Consider the following 15,024-nt stretch of genomic DNA (forward strand, 5'->3'; position numbering starts at 1 on the left):
ATTCACTATAAGTGTAATAAAAAATGGAGTACAGCTACCTGGACCTTCCTTGGTAGCTGAGGTAAGTAAAAAAAACACCTTGAAGTGTGTGTTGTGTGCATGGTTGCGGGTCAGAGTGTGCCTAAGTAATAGAGAGTGTGTGTATGAGTGAAAGTGTGTTTGTGTAATCATATGTGTGGTGCGTGAGTGGAACTAAAGATTAATTTTATACTTTTTTTTAGCGCCGCATTTGCGCCGCTTTTTGACGCAAAACGGCGCAAACCTACAAAATACCATTGTATTTTGCAAGGTTGCGCCGTTTTTGCGTCAAAAAACGACGCAAATTCGGCGCAAAAAAAGTATAAATACGGGCCTAAATGGCGTGTGGTGTCACTTCTCCTGCCCACTCCCTTCCTCAGTTTCCCCAGCATTCATTCCCTCCCTCTTCTCTTTATCATTAATCCCCGCTCCTTCCCCTAGTTTCTTACCTCGGAGATTTCAAGTTGCCACAAATTCAGTGTAAGTAGATTCAGTTCAGTGTCATTCCTATTTTCTGTGCATTATGGCACTTAATTTTAAATACATAAATTAAAATGAAAAAATACAAGTACCGCAATTCAGAGGAAGGCGTGGACTGGACGAATTGCTCACATCTACCTGGACAACTTCAGAAATGTCCGTCAGCTTTCATTCTCCCTGTTCCCTTCCTCTTACCCCTTTATCCTTTCACCTCATTCCTCAATTTTTTACAACCTCCTCCTATCCCCCTTCTCCATTTCCTCGATCCCTCCTCTTTTCTGCTTCTCATCTCGCTTCCCCAGCCTATGTTCTGGGGACTACAAACCTAGCACCTCTCTTAACATATTGGAACCGATTCAAAAGTACTCTTATACACGAGGGCAGATGATGCCTTTTGTCTGTTCACCAAATGTTTCACAAGTATGCCCCGAGTGCATCAGTTGCAAATTCCGGTGCATCCATGGAAAAGTCACATGAATTTTTTTTCCCTCTGATATTTTACCAATGAGGAACTAATTGTACAAAAAGTGCAATTTTACTCTAGCGGAAGAAAGTGGCACTGCAATGGACGTTTCCCCCCTTCCACCTCGAGCCCTCGGCAAGAGTAATTCCAGGGTAGTGAAGCGTAAGAGAGAATGTAGATGTTCACAAACTTTAACGGCATAGGATGCAAGGACGTCAATTCACCAAAATGCCCGGGGTAGCGGAAGTGGTGGGTGGGCGAGGTCGAGAGAGAAATGAAACTATGAGTAGCAATACAGAGAAAAGGAGGGTGAAAGTGGCAATGAAGCCAGAGAAAGTGAGCATACCCAGCGTGCCTCTTCTGTACATGATAAATATTCGTTATTCCTTGTGTCGCTTCTGAGTGACACCAATAGCAGTGGCTAGGAAGATAGGTGGCAGTGGGCCTGAGCCTCGCACTACATTCGAAAAGCAAGGTGAAATATGCATTTCAGTCTGCACCACAATGTGCCTACTTGTTTCATCTCCTAAAAATCGGGGCTACAGGGAGTGCAGAATTATTAGGCAAGTTGTATTTTTGAGGATTAATTTTATTATTGAACAACAACCATGTTCTCAATGAACCCAAAAAACTCATTAATATCAAAGCTGAATATTTTTGGAAGTAGTTTTTAGTTTGTTTTTAGTTTTAGCTATGTTAGGGGGATATCTGTGTGTGCAGGTGACTATTACTGTGCATAATTATTAGGCAACTTAACAAAAAAATATATATACCCATTTCAATTATTTATTATTACCAGTGAAACCAATATAACATCTCAACATTCACAAATATACATTTCTGACATTCAAAAACAAAACAAAAACAAATCAGTGACCAATATAGCCACCTTTCTTTGCAAGGACACTCAAAAGCCTGCCATCCATGGATTCTGTCAGTGTTTTGATCTGTTCACCATCAACATTGCGTGCAGCAGCAACCACAGCCTCCCAGACACTGTTCAGAGAGGTGTACTGTTTTCCCTCCTTGTAAATCTCACATTTGATGATGGACCACAGGTTCTCAATGGGGTTCAGATCAGGTGAACAAGGAGGCCATGTCATTAGATTTCCTTATTTTATACCCTTTCTTGCCAGCCACGCTGTGGAGTACTTGGACGCGTGTGATGGAGCATTGTCCTGCATGAAAATCATGTTTTTCTTGAAGGATGCAGACTTCTTCCTGTACCACTGCTTGAAGAAGGTGTCTTCCAGGAACTGGCAGTAGGACTGGGAGTTGAGCTTGACTCCATCCTCAACCCGAAAAGGCCCCACAAGCTCATCTTTGATGATACCAGCCCAAACCAGTACTCCACCTCCACCTTGCTGGCGTCCGAGTCGGACTGGAGCTCTCTGCCCTTTACCAATCCAGCCACGGGCCCATCCATCTGGCCCATCAAGACTCACTCTCATTTCATCAGTCCATAAAACCTTAGAAAAATCAGTCTTGAGATATTTCTTGGCCCAGTCTTGACGTTTCAGCTTGTGTGTCTTGTTCAGTGGTGGTCGTCTTTCAGCCTTTCTTACCTTGGCCATGTCTCTGAGTATTGCACACCTTGTGCTTTTGGGCACTCCAGTGATGTTGCAGCTCTGAAATATGGCCAAACTGGTGGCAAGTGGCATCGTGGCAGCTGCACGCTTGACTTTTCTCAGTTCATGGGCAGTTATTTTGCGCCTTGGTTTTTCCACACGCTTCTTGCGACCCTGTTGACTATTTTGAATGAAACGCTTGATTGTTCGATGATCACGCATCAGAAGTTTTGCAATTTTAAGAGTGCTGCATCCCTCTGCAAGATATCTCACTATTTTTGACTTTTCTGAGCCTGTCAAGTCCTTCTTTTGACCCATTTTGCCAAAGGAAAGGAAGTTGCCTAATAATTATGCACACCTGATATAGGGTGTTGATGTCATTAGACCACACCCCTTCTCATTACAGAGATGCACATCACCTAATATGCTTAATTGGTAGTAGGCTTTCGAGCCTATACAGCTTGGAGTAAGACAACATGCATAAAGAGGATGATGTGGTCAAAATACTCATTTGCCTAATAATTCTGCACTCCCTGTATTTGAAGCGTTGCTGCTGAGAATGCTCTGCAACCGGAGGGATTGCTGTCTGAGATCTCAGCATGTAAGGTCTCTACAGATGGAGGCATAGCTGTCGGAGGCTGGAGCCTGTACCATCGGTATAACTCTGCTGTGTAACTCCGTGCATCCTCTGAAACTTGAGGCTTGTCTTAGAGGCTTGGTTTACATGAGCTTTATATTCTGAAGGATTGCTGTACCTAAACCTGAGAGATCTGTGCCGTGATACAGATCAAATTTTATTAATAAATTAGTGGTATAGAAGTTAGCATATGGCAACATATAATTTTCAGTTTAAAAGCCTAAGAGAGAATTAACATTAAAATGTAAAACGTGCACATTTGAATTTTGGCAGACATATGTGGCTGCTGCTCGTATTTTGTTATCATGTTTAACATGATGTTATTGTGTACTTACAAATGAGTGAATTTTTAATCAGAATTAACTTGAAAGTATCTTTTTCAAGAAGAGAAACAGTACAAACGAACTATATTATTATGTGTATTAATCGTACATATATTAAATTAAATGGATTTCATTAACATGTGCAGAAAAATATTTGCACATTTAAATTGTTCTAACATGTCATGAATAATATTTGCAATAAAATAATTTGCTTTGCACGTTTGATTTGAATTGTAAGGTCCACAATAGGTTTTATAAATATATTAATTGAATTAATGTGCATTTAGGCTTTCTTAGCTGAACTAGGCCTGAAGTTCATTCCATTTTGGAGCAGTAGAAGAAAATTACTTGTTTATTCTGTTTCCTTTAACCTGAATTATTTTTCCTATGCTGCTAACGTTATGTTGAATGTCCTATTGTATTGTAGGCGAAGAGCATGTTTTAGAGATTATAATAGTGCAATATTTGTTCTAGCTGTCGAACAGGACAGGGAGCTTGTAGTTTTCATGTGAAAGAATATTAGTAGTTTATTGTGTACAGTCAGAGAGGATCCTAATGTTGCAAATGTTTAGAAAATGTAATATTTGGTGGAAAAAGATGAGGTCAGGAGGATGACAATGCACTTCGGCAGGAAAGATTCTGAAAAGTTGCAAATTTGGTGGCACCACCAACAACCACTGGATGCTGAATCTGACGCACAGAGTATGCCCACCCGACGGACCAATGAATGAACTGTGCTAATTTTAAATAGTGAAAAACTTTGAAATTGAAGTTAGTTCATTTTGAGTTCATCCTAGAGTTAGTTCTTTCCTGCATCGAAGCTGTCCACAGCCCTGTCATAGTTTCGTTTATTTTATGTTATTAAGTCTGCTGTCACATTCTCTTCTCTAAGTTTCCTGATGAGTTTTCTTATCATAGTCTTAATTGCCCCTTATGTTATGCTGTTCAGTACTAATAAAGCCAACTAATTCTGAACTGCTGATCTGTCTTATGTCCAGCCCGTGTTCTGCACTGTCCTATGCTGCTACCTACTGATGCCAGACAGTGACTGTCCTGCTTGATGAATCATCACTGTCTGTGATTCCATGAGTAGAAGTATAGCTAAATGTGGTTTCATGTTTTCCTTTTTAGCTGAGGCACCTACACCAGCATAATTTGTAGACATAGTTGCCCTAGTTAGATGATTTTTTCCAAATGATTTTTCTTTCTTTTTTTTTTGTGCTTTTGCCCGCATGTGTTAGCCTAGTTCTCACGCATGCTAGTCCCCATACTGGTTAGTGATAAGGATGGCCCAGCTCTGAGATTAATAGTTAAAATTGTATTTTGATAATTCGCTGATGTCACCATCTGTTGCTTTGAGATCTGGAACTATTGTGCATATTGTTGTTTTGCAGATTTTTGTTATTCTTTTGGAGTGTTCAATAGTATTGATGTTTAGTAGGCTAAATTTCTTTAGTCGCTTTAGTCAGCCTATGGTTTTCATATATGTTTATAACTTAGTTTTTTGTACCATTTACATGATATTGATTTTGGGATTGTAATAAAGCTTTGAAACTTATTGGGACTGGAGTTTTCATTGGAGTCTAAAAGGTTCATGGTGGTTAAATTTGATTATGAATTTAATGTCAATGATTTGTGATTGTATGAATCTGCCTACTACATCCGTCACTGAGTCCAAAGATCTGGTCAACCTCTGAAGGTGAGAATATTGATGGTGTCCTACCTGCACGCCTGTGGTTTCTGATCCCAAGGTGAGAGGAGGAACTCCACAAGCGCACCAGCAATTTTTGTTAGCAGAGAATGGTTATGTCTTGTGAGGAGTAGAATCAGAGTTTGCCCACATTGTGAGTTGTTTTGGTGTAATGTAAGGGTTGATGAAATTCCAGCGTTGTGTTACAAGTGTACGGTATGTGTTTTGAGTAGGGTTTGTGCTTGCAATGCTTTTGCTAAACTGCGGTGAAGTGTGATGTATGAAGTGAATAGGGAGTTTGTGTACTCCAAGGTAATTTAGTAGGGAGTTTGAGTACTCCAAGTAAGAGAGAGGGGAGTTGGCGTACTCCAAGTGAATGCTGTGCTTTGTGATAAAAAATTGCCCATGTGATTGTTGTTGTTAACGGGTCCTGCATGGCCTAAGATTCCAGAATGGTATTGTACAAGTGTATGGAGACACTCGGTTAATTTATTGTCTGAAGTTAAGGTGTTGGTCGATTGAGTGCTGTGGACAATGCCAGTAGATTTCCTCTGAGTGTGAGGGAGTTGTTGGTTGGTATTAGGTGAATCCTGAGTGCACAGGGAGACTCCGTACCAATCAGGGTGAGATTTGCGGGTCAAATCTTACTTGCGCATGTGAGAAAGCCACAGCTGGAAGAGTATAGGAAAGTACCATCTTTCTTGGCAAATTAACCCCATTTTTACCTGTATGTCAGTATGTTTTTGCCTGTCTCACTGGGATCCTGCTGGTCAGGACCCCAGTGCTCATAGTTTGTGGCCTAATGTGTGTGCTGTCAGTAGTGCTTAACTGTGTCACTGAGGCTCTGCTAACCAGAACCTCAGTGCTTATGCTCTCTCTGCTTTTACATTTTTCACTATAGGCTGGTGACTTCATTTACAAATTTCAGTTGGCACACTGGACCTCCCTTTTAAGTCCCTAGTATATGGTACACAGGTATCCAGGGCATTGGGGCTCCAGGAGATCCTTATGGGCTGCAGCATTTCTTTTGCCACCCATAAGGAGCTCAGACAAACCCTTTCACAGGACTGCCACTGCAGCCTGCGTGAAATAGTGCACACACTATTTCACAGCCATTTTCAGTGCACTTAAGCAACTTATAAGTCACCTATATGTCTAACCTTCATTTACTGAAGGCTAGGTGCAAAGTTACTAAGTGTAAGGGCACCCTTGCACTAGCAAAGGTGCCCCCACGCAGTCCAGGGCCAATTGCCCAGACTTTGTGAGTGCGGGGACGCCATTACACGCGTGCACTACACATAGGTCAATACCTATATGTAGCTTCACAATGGTAACCCTGAATATGGCCATGTAATGTGTCTAAGATCATGGAATTGTCCCCTCATTCCAAATTTGGTCTTGGGGAGCCAATTCCATGCATCCTGGGGGCTCCACCATGGACCCCCAGTACTGCCAAACCAGCTCTCTGAGGCTTGCATTGCAGCTACAGCTGCTGCCACCTCACAGACAGGGTTCTGCCCTCCTCGGGTCTGAGCAGCTCAGTCCCAGGAAGACAGAACAAAGCATTTCCTTTGGGAGGAGGATGTTACACCCTCTCCCTTTGGAAATAGGTGTTACGGGCTTGGGAGTGGTAGCCTCCCAGATCCTCTGGAAATGCTTTGAAGGGCACAGATGGTGCCCTCCTTGCATAAGCCAGTCTACACCAGTTCAGGGACCCCCAGTCCCTGCTCTGGCACGAAACTGGACAAAGGAAAGGGGAGTGACCACTCCCCTGTCCATCACCACCCTAGGGGTGTGGCCCAGAGCTCTTCCAGTGTGTCCCAGACTTCAGCCATCTTGTTTTCCAAGGTATGGGGACACTCTGGAGGCTTCTGAGTGGCCAGTGCCAGCAGGTGACGTCAGAGACCCCTCCTGATAGGTCCATACCTGATAAGGTAGCCAATCCCCCTCTCAGGGCTATAAAGGGTCTCTCCTGTGGTTTTATCTTCAGATTCAGCTTGCAAGTTCCATCAGGAATCCTCTGCAACTACTGCTTCATCCTCTGACCTCGGATCAATGGCAGACTGCTCCAGGAACAGCTGTACCTGCAACAAATTATCCAGAAGGGCTACTTCGACTCTGCAACTTCAGCTCCAGTCAGCAACTGCGACAGTTTCTGCGGTGTGCACACTCTGGGGACTCCCTGTCTTCACCCTGCACCAGAAGAACCGAAGAAATCTCCTCTGGAGTGACAAAGTCACTTCCCTGCTCCAGCAGGCACCTTCTAAGCCGACGACCAGTTCTCTTGGACTCCTCTCCTGGCGACGAGTGTGCTCCTTGGAACACAGGTGGTGGACCCCTTCGACACAGACTGTCCTAAGGTCCTGCTGCCCAAATTTGGAGGAGATAAGAGCTTGCCTTCCCTGTTGGTGACAGTACCCCTCTGAACTGCGTCATCTTCACCGCCTGATGCCACTGTGCACTATTTGCAAGAATCCTTTGTGCACAGCCTGGCCCAGGTCCCCAGCACTCTATCCTGCAACGCTCAACTGGCTGAGTTGTTCTCCAGCGGCGTGGAACCTTCTTTTGTAGTGCTGCAGGAACCACAATTTGCACCTTCTTTGTCCCTGTGTGGTTCCCTCCAGTGTTCGGAGCCTCCTCAGTCTGAGTTGAGGCCCCTAGGTCCCTCCTGGATTCAGGCAGCACCATTTTGGCGCAATCCGCGACATTGCTTGAACCAAGGCCTGTTAGACAAATCCAGCGCCGAAACTCACCTGCATCCAACATTTCCACATGGGACATCTATTGCATCATGCAGGAACCCGCAGCCATCTTCCGATATGCTCTTCTGCAGTCTTCTTCTAACCGGAGACTCCTCTTTTGCACCATCTTCTAGATTGGCAGGGGTTCCTGTCCTTCCTGGAATCTTCTGCAACTTCTGGATGTGGTCTCCTCTCTTTACAGGTGTTCAGGTCCAGGAATCCACTATTTGTTGCTTGCAGTCTTGCTTGGTTCTTGCAATAACTCTAACCACGATTTGCAGTGTCGTAAGGAAACTTGCAGTACTTTACTCCTACTTTTCTGGGCTCTGGGGTGGGGTATTTTACTCACCTTTGGGGTATTCTTACTCTCCCAGCGATTCTCTACACACTACACTTGTCTAGGGGGGAATTCATGATTTGCATTCCACTTTCTTAGTATATGGTTTGTGTTGCCTCTAGACCTATTTTCGCCTATTGCATTCTATGGTATTTTCTATTGTTTGCACTATCCTATGTCTCATTACTTACCTTATTTTGGTGTCTAGTGTATATATTGTGTATAATACTTACCTCCAGAAGGAGGTTTGCCTCTAAGATATTTTTGGCCTTGTGTCACTAAAATAAACGACCTTTATTTTTGGTGACACTGAGTATTGTCTTTACTTGTGAATAAGTACTGTGTAACTATAGTGGTATTGCAGGACCTATTCATGTCTCCTAGTTCAGCCTAAGCTGCTCTGCTACAGCTACCTCTATAAGCCTAGGCTGCTAGAATACTACTACATTTCACTAATAAGGGATAACTGGACCTGGTATAAGGTGTAAGTACCCAAGGTACCCACTACAATCCAGGCCAGCCTCCTACAAAGAGAAGCTGTTTGTGCAAAAGGCCACAGTCGAAAGTTCTGTACAGCTTTCAAAGCGTTTGAGGCCTACCGATGGAGAGCAGACAGGTTTTTGGTTTTGTGCTTGCAATATTTGCATTTAGGTTTTGCGTGAGAGGTGAATGAGACAACTCTGAAGTGAATCGCAGGTGCCAAGTAAAAGTGAGTGTGATGTCCTTTGATCCATGCTGGGATAGGTCCAGTGCTTAATTTGTGCTTGTTGTTTCTGATGCGGAGCGCCTGCACCTATTTTTGAGAGCTGACACTTATTTTTCTGCCTCAAGCATTTACTGGGAGCAAAAGACACATATGGGAAAGACGGAGGAAAAAAAATACAAAAAAGCGTCACAAAGGGAGAAAAGCAGAAAGTTGCAAGAGTAAGCTGAAGGGGCAGGGAGTGGCTTTAAATAGATTGAAGAAGTCCGAGATGGCTTCAGGATTACGCTGCCTCAGTATTCCGTGTTTGCAGATTCAATTGCAGCAGCCGCATGTTTAAGTGGAGGGCTCTGGGCACCGACACGTTTTTTTTCACAAATTAAGCACTAGATAGGTTGGTTAGTGAACAAGGGACCTGGAATGGCTAGAGCGCAAAACCCTCATGCATCTCAATGGATGACTTGCTTCATCATCGGGGACGCTCTTCACCAGGCTGGCACTGCAATGCCTGGTGGGCTCCCTACAGGGAGCTCTTAACCACGTAGCTCTCTAAGCAGCAAATAGATCAAGGTTTGGACCCTGGGATGGGATCCAACACCGACCGGAGAGAGTGATACAAAGATAAATAAAATTGGTTATCCACCTCAAGACATCATAAATTTAATCAGTATAATCAGTATAGGTGAGTGGAGACCAAGATTAAAAACCAAGCGAAAGTAAAATTAATGAGTGATAATGTTCAAATACTTTCAACATAACGAACTAGAAACCACCACTACTCTAGGGGCTCTAGTTTAAGGGTCGACATGTTTTGCGTCAATTGGTCCAGCAGGATCCTACGACGCTTCATCAGGACCAAAACAAAATACACTCAAGTACATCTTCTCCGAATACAAAAAGGTCGCCCACCCCCAGACTCAGGAACGGCTCCTTGGGAAACGTGTGTCGGGGACAAAAGTTGGCATGTATCTGCCTGTGGTCCGCGCTGGAATCCTACCCTCCGACAAGCGTGCCCGTAACAACGTTGTCCCCGACACACGTTTCTCGAGGAGCCGTTCCTGAGTCTGGGGGAGGGCGCCCTTTTTGTATCAACCAGTCAACTCAATGTAAGTGACGGTTTTTCTTTAATTTTTGTTCAGTGATTCCTCAGTTATAAGGCTTCAGAGAAGATGTATTTGAGTGAATTTTCTTTTGGTCCTGATGAAGCTTCATAGGATCCTGCTGGACCGATTGACGCGAAACATGTCGACCCTTAAACTAGAGCCCCTAGAGTAGTGGTGGTTTCTAGTTCATTATGTTGAAAGTATTTGAGCATTATCACTCATTATTTTTACTTTCGCTTGGTTTTTAATCTTGGTCTCCACCTCACCTATACTGATTAAATTTATGATGTCTTGAGGTGGATAACCAATTTTATTTATCTTTGTATCACTCTCTCCGGTCGGTGTTGGATCCCATTCCAGGGTCCAAACCTTGATCTGTTTGCTACTTAGAGAGCTACGTGGTTAAGAGCTCCCTGTAGGGAGCCCACCAGGCATTGCAGTACCAGCCTGGTGAAGAGCGTCCCCAATGATGAAGCAAGTCATCCATTGAGATGCATGAGGGTTTTGCGCTCTAGCCATTCCAGGTCCCTTGGTAGGTTTTTTTTTTTTGGGAACATTGTACACTTTATATTATTACTATGTTGGGAGACTGTACACTGGACCACTAATCTCCTGGTCCCTCCTACTTGTGTTTTTTGGTTAGTGAACAAGACTGCGCTGCTATAGGCTGAGAACAGCTTGTAAAAGGAATTGTGGGATTAAAAATTACTTCCTGGTTTCGTAGAATTTGTGTTTGTGAGTTAAATTTGTGTGAAAAAATCACATTTTTCAAAGCTTTAAAGAGTGCGTTGATAGGAGATGTTTTTATTCCAGTTAGGGAAGGTGAACCTACTCCACCTGAAGGTACACCAGCACTCGAGGTCACAGAGGAAAAAGGAGTTTCTGCATGTCTTTGGATAAATCAATGGTGCAAATTAACTGAGAAGGAAGGTGCCTTAGCTTTCCCTTGTTATGGAACTTTTAATTTAAGAATTTTAGAGAATCTGAGGAGGGTGCTGTATGAATCGAAACCCCTTCCGAGACAAGCACAATTTGAAGCACTTGCTATTTGGGATATAGTTGCCAGAGACAAAGAGGCTCAGAAGTTCGAAAGGAGAATGAGGAAAGCAGAAAAGACGTTAGAGGAAGCTAGATGGGAGATGAGGAGCAGAGAATATGGAGAGCAGATACATTTCATGCAGTGAAGTTATTTCCAGTGATTACACAGGAAAATGATGGAGGTGCTAAATCTAAAGCCAAAAAGAAATCTGAAGAAGATATAGAACAGAAGCTAAGTGAAATTAAAAAGGTAGCTGACACCGAGAGTGATTCAGAGGATGAATTTATAATGCAGTTGTTGCTGAATCGTCCTCCCCCATATAATGCAGTTGCCCCAGTAAATCAGAATGTGGTCCCGAATATTGCCACAGCTCCAGCTGTACTAAGCCAAATTCAGATGATTCCAAATGTGCCTACTGCTAATGTTGCACATGTGCTAGCCGGTTATCCAACAGTACCTAATGTTAACACAGCCCAGAATGTCACAGTTCCCGTTATGCTATAGCCAATTCAGAATGCGGGAATGGCTCACTTTGAGTCCACCTCTAATGTATAGACACCTGTAGAAACTGTGAACCAGAGACAGACAATGCCTATGTATTACCCAGTAGCGACACCACAGAACGTTGCCCCGAATCAGACAAGTCAGGCTTTTGGTACAGTATTGACTGGCTAAGGTAAAGGATTATTGTTCCCGCAAAAAAGTTAAAATAATTTGTTAGGACCAGATTTATTGACAGTTCCTATAACAATAGGTACAGCAGTTCAATTGTATGCCCAAGGTAATAAGGAGAAAGGTTTGCGGATTCCAAATCCAGTATCAGCAATGATCTCACCTTAAACAGAAAAGGCGCCTGCATCTACAAATAATGTACAGCAGGTTGACGGAACTGTAAAAATGATGCCTATGAGAGAAATTCCAGGAGGGAATGTTGTCCAAGTTCCTTGGAGCAGAAGTGACATACTATCTTTTACAAATGATTACCCAAGATTGAGGAAGAAACCAGTGGAGTGGTACTAACAAACAGAGAGGGTTGTCAAGCTTGCAAAATGCCTGTGTGAAGATTTGAATACTTTACTTGAGACTGTTGTTCCAGCAGATTTGTGGGACGAGTATAAGCGGAGTGTTGATTGGCCAACACGAGAGCCGCCAAGAGATGCAGTAACAGGTGCGCTGTTTGAAGAGGTGATAAAAAGCTATTACAGGGTGATTGAGTTTTTGAAGACTAGGGTTTCCCCTAAAGATATTGATTGGCAAACGAAGGACAGGACATCTCAGGAGGCAAAGGAGTCTGTTCATGCTTATTATGAGAGATTGCTGAAAGCATTTAGACAATACTGTGGTACAGAGATTTTTGAACTGAGAGACATGAATCATTTTGTGTTCAGATTTGTTCTAGGATTGAGACCTGAAGTCAGTAACGTGAGTCAGAATCATTTGATTTGCTGGCAAAGAAAGCCGATTGATGTTGCAATATGCAAAGTACTGTAGTGACAAAATCGATTTAAAGCAGAAAAGGTTAAAGGAAAAGGCAATGGTGATGCAAATCAAATCCGCACAAGCAGCAGGTGTTCAGGGAAGACAAGGGATGGTGAATGCAGGAGGAATGCAAGGGATACAGCAGCAGGGCAATATGGTGCCTCAGTTCAGAGGTATAGGTTGTGGAATTCAAGTAGATCCAAATGTTACTGTGGCTGACATTCACAACATGAAGAAAATGCTGCCTTGTCATGCATGCGGTAGAGTCGGACGTTGAAAGAGGGAGTGTCCCTATAGTAATGTAAATAATTTGGTGCAAGATGGTGGTGTTGCACAGATGGTTGACAACAGTCAATTACAAAATCAGAGTTCAAAGGCCCCGAAATCCAAGCATGACTGTTCCTACAGGAGCAGTCTAAATGCAGGTTCTCCTGCAACAAGTACAATTTCCTCATCAGCATATTAATTGCCCACAGCAATCACAGATACTGCAAGCTCTAATGGCAAAGCAATAGGTAATGGTTTCTCAGCAGAACATGAACCAGAGAGCCACTGCAAATGTAAATCAGTTTATCACACAATACTCATTGAATGATTGCAGTGATGATGAAGCGAATGAAGAATGTATGAGTGAGTGTTCGGAAGAGGAAGAATGTATGTTGGCTGCCTCACTGGAGGTAGATCAGTGTGGTCCTTATGTGAATGCGAGTGTTATGGGTCATGATGTTTCATTCCTGGTTGACACTGGAGCAACCTGTTCCACTGTCAGACCTGCAGAAGTCCCAAATGTGCCCCTTTCAGGAAGCACAGTTCAGGTTGTATGAGTAGCAAACCAGCATTTGGTAAACCCCATGACAGAGCCCATTACAGTTAAAATTGGAACCTTTGAAGGTCTGCACGGATTTGTAGTTTGACATTCCAGTCCTGTGAGTCTGCTAGGTAGATATTTGCTGTGCAAATTAAAATGTTTCATCAGTTGTACTCATGAAGGAATAGAAATTCAGACCAACAGTGATGATGATACTTCCAGTCAAACTGATGAGATGTATCCTCTCATTACGTTATTTCATGCCATGACAGTCAAAGACCTGCAAGACACAGTAATGTTGAGAGTTTGGGATCTCTCTGGGAAGGATATTGGACTCATATGAGGTGTTAAACCAGTTAAAGTGACTGTGAAACCAAATGCAGTTTATCCCATACCGCCACAGTATAACCTGACCCCAGAAGTGATTGAAAGGATTACCCCAATAATTGCAGATTCTGTTAAGCAGGTAGTTCTGAAAGAAGTGATGAGCAGCCCATGTAATTCTCCAATTATGGGATTGTGAAAGCCAAGTTGGAAATTTCGTATAGTTCAGGATTTGAGAAAAGTGAATGAAATTGTGGTATCTTGTTGTCCCACAGTGCCCAATCCACAATAATTTTATTTCAGATTCCATGTGAAGCAGAATGGTTTTCTGTTATTGATCTGTCATAGGCTTTATTTTCTGGACCCCCTGCACGAGGATAGTCAGTTCCTCTTTTTCTTCAGATTTGACAACCATGTGTATTCATGGTGCCGTACTCCACAGGGGTTTTCAGAGTCACCATCCATTTTTAATCAGATTCTGAAGAAAAACGTAGAGTCCCTGAACATGCCATTTCAGTCTGCCCTAGTGCAGTACATTGATGACCTGATGATTGCCTCAAATACCCAAGTGGCTTGTTGACAAGATACCATAGGGTTGTTGCATCATTTGTGTGAAAATGGACATTAGGTTTCCCTCACGAAATTACACTATTGTCATAAGGAAGTGAAATATTTGGCTCATCAGATTGAGAAAGGTGCAAGGACGGCGCCCTGAGAAAGAGTTGCAGCAATCATGCAAATGAATTCCCTAGTTACACAGGGAGATGTCAGAATGTTTTTGGGAATTGTGAGCTAGTGTCACCAATGGTTTCCCAATTTTTCAGTAATTTCCAAGCCATTGAAGAGGTTAATGCAAAAAGAAGCAACAGATTCAGTCCCCTTTAGTGAAGAGTGCATGAAAGCTTTTACTGAGTTGAGAGAGAGTTTGTGCAGAGCTCCAGATTTGGGAATGCCTGACTATACGAAAAGCTTTTCATTGTCTTGTCATGAACGTGACGGTTATGCTCTTTCTGTTTTGACGCAGTTACATGGAGGAACAAACAGCTCAGTGGCATATTTTTCTGCCGCATTAGATTCTATGGCTGCTTCTTTTCCCAGCTGTTTAAAGCCATGACCAGTGCTGGTGTAAGCATCAGTCAATGTGAAGGCACTGTGATGGGAAACCCCTTAACTGTCTATGTCCCACACACTGAAATACTTCTGACTAGGTCTAAAACCCAAAACTTGACCAGTGCCCGTCTCACCCATCATGAGTTATTGATTCTTGGATCCCCAAATGTTGTGGTCAAGAGATGTGCCAATATGCATCTT

Source organism: Pleurodeles waltl, chromosome 4_2 (genome assembly GCF_031143425.1).
Source record: "Pleurodeles waltl isolate 20211129_DDA chromosome 4_2, aPleWal1.hap1.20221129, whole genome shotgun sequence".
Lineage (NCBI taxonomy): Eukaryota > Metazoa > Chordata > Amphibia > Caudata > Salamandridae > Pleurodeles > Pleurodeles waltl.